We start from the raw sequence: 2,711 nt of genomic DNA, 5'->3' as shown, positions 1-2,711 counted from the left end.
CCACGGCATACCATACTACAATCCAGCTCTTATAGGGAGACGACACGTAGCTGAGTGCACAATATTTGGACCGTATGGTTCGCCGTTGTTGGCGCAGTCGTGGTACGGGGGTCAACAACATGTACCACGATGTATCATTCAGTACATGAGGACCAATGTGCAGTACAGTGTGTGATTTGGACGTACAACATCAGCGGACAGTTGACACAAGCCGTACCACAACGTAGGCTGTGCTTCGCCATGCGAATGCCAATGAACAACTGCGAAGGGCATTGAGCATGTACGTCCTGCTGCCATCCGCATTACAGTGTATAGCTGCAAGGTGTTTAACATGAAGCGATACTCTGGGGACCGGGCAGTGCGAGTGGCAAACTATATTGCGGGGGTTGCAGTTAGGCAACACTACACTAATTTAACGCGTCGTATGACAATTACAGAGCAGGTTAAGGCCCAACGTGTGTTGGGTTAAGGCCCAACGTGTGTTGGGTTAAGGCCCAACGTGTGTTGGGTTAAGGCCCAACGTGTGTTGGGTTAAGGCCCAACGTGTGTTGGGTTAAGGCCCAACGTGTGTTGGGTTAAGGCCCAACGTGTGTTGGGTTAAGGCCCAACGTGTGTTGGGTTAAGGCCCAACGTGTGTTGGGTTAAGGCCCAACGTGTGTTGGGTTAAGGCCCAACGTGTGTTGGGTTAAGGCCCAACGTGTGTTGGGTTAAGGCCCAACGTGTGTTGGGTTAAGGCCCAACGTGTGTTGGGTTAAGGCCCAACGTGTGTTGGGTTAAGGCCCAACGTGTGTTGGGTTAAGGCCCAACGTGTGTTGGGTTAAGGCCCAACGTGTGTTGGGTTAAGGCCCAACGTGTGTTGGGTTACGGCCCAACGTGTGTTGGGTTAAGGCCCAACGTGTGTTGGGTTAAGGCCCAACGTGTGTTGGGTTAAGGCCCAACGTGTGTTGGGTTAAGGCCCAACGTGTGTTGGGTTAAGGCCCAACGTGTGTTGGGTTAAGGCCCAACGTGTGTTGGGTTAAGGCCCAACGTGTGTTGGGTTAAGGCCCAACGTGTGTTGGGTTAAGGCCCAACGTGTGTTGGGTTAAGGCCCATCGTGTGTTGGGTTAAGGCCCATCGTGTGTTGGGTTAAGGCCCAACGTGTGTTGGGTTAAGGCCCAACGTGTGTTGGGCTAAGGCCCAACGTGTGTTGGGCTAAGGCCCAACGTGTGTTGGGCTAAGGCCCAACGTGTGTTGGGCTAAGGCCCAACGTGTGTTGGGCTAAGGCCCAACGTGTGTTGGGCTAAGGCGCAACGTGTGTTGGGCTAAGGCGCAACATAGGTTAGGTTAAGGCGCAACATAGGTTAGGTTAAGGCGCAACATAGGTTAGGTTAAGGCGCAACATAGGTTAGGTTAAGGCACAACACGGTTAGGTTAAGGCACAACACGGGTTAGGTTAAGGCACAACACGGGTTAGGTTAAGGCACAACACGGGTTAGGTTAAGGCACAACACGGGTTAGGTTAAGGCACAACACGGGTTAGGTTAAGGCACAACACGGGTTAGGTTAAGGCACAACACGGGTTAGGTTAAGGCACAACACGGGTTAGGTTAAGGCACAACACGGGTTAGGTTAAGGCACAACACGGGTTAGGTTAAGGCACAACACGGGTTAGGTTAAGGCACAACACGGGTTAGGTTAAGGCACAACACGGGTTAGGTTAAGGCACAACACGGGTTAGGTTAAGGCACAACACGGGTTAGGTTAAGGCACAACACGGGTTAGGTTAAGGCACAACACGGGTTAGGTTAAGGCACAACACGGGTTAGGTTAAGGCACAACACGGGTTAGGTTAAGGCACAATACGGGTTAGGTTAAGGCACAATACGGGTTAGGTTAAGGCACAATACGGGTTAGGTTAAGGCACAATACGGGTTAGGTTAAGGCACAATATGGGTTAGGTTAAGGCACAATATGGGTTAGGTTAAGGCACAATATGGGTTAGGTTAAGGTACACATTGTTGTAAGGAAAGGTGTTTTGGGGGGGGGGGGGGGCCGGTTTGTTGATTGTGATTATCGTAAGTAAATGACTGCGGCATCATCTGATTTGCCACGTCAGGGTGCACCTTTGGCTCATAACAGGCGGCGCTCTGATTCCATGCTTGTGGCAGACCTGTGTCTTTCATTCCTGCCATTGTTTGTGTGGTGTGACAGGAGGCAGTATTGTGATGTTGGGTGCACCCCTGTGTGGGACATGTGTGGGTGTTGGTGGCTTAGCTGAGCAATGGTGGTTGTCGGAAGGGTGGGATATTCTGTTTTCCGAGTGGACCTCCCGGTCTGGTTATGATAGTGTGGATTGTCTAATGTGGCAGAGAGGATGCACTGGGTTGTTGTTCCATGCTGGTGCTTACATATTGTCTGTGTGCCTGTTACAGGCAGAGAGTAGTGCGTGATAAGAGTGTCTGGCTGACGTGTGATTGTGAGCAGAGTCTTTCAGCATGTATACGGACAGGTCTATACATTATCTGTATTCTGATGGCTCTATCTATTACTAATCAGCGCCGTGTATACGTTTAATCCGGTTCCAGTCGAAACTATTGTATCTCTGTACATTAGTGACACGGCGAGCCCGCTATGTAGTTACTCGTCTCGGCAGCTTCCACCGGTGTATGGCAAATGATTATAAGGAATCAGTCTAGTCGTCAATACCGATAGTCTGACGTCACATGTCTGGG

Source organism: Schistocerca serialis, unplaced genomic scaffold (genome assembly GCF_023864345.2).
Source record: "Schistocerca serialis cubense isolate TAMUIC-IGC-003099 unplaced genomic scaffold, iqSchSeri2.2 HiC_scaffold_245, whole genome shotgun sequence".
NCBI classification, from domain to species: Eukaryota; Metazoa; Arthropoda; class Insecta; order Orthoptera; family Acrididae; genus Schistocerca; species Schistocerca serialis.
The sequence above is the reverse complement of the archived record's forward strand: the minus strand, read 5'-3'. Positions refer to the sequence as shown.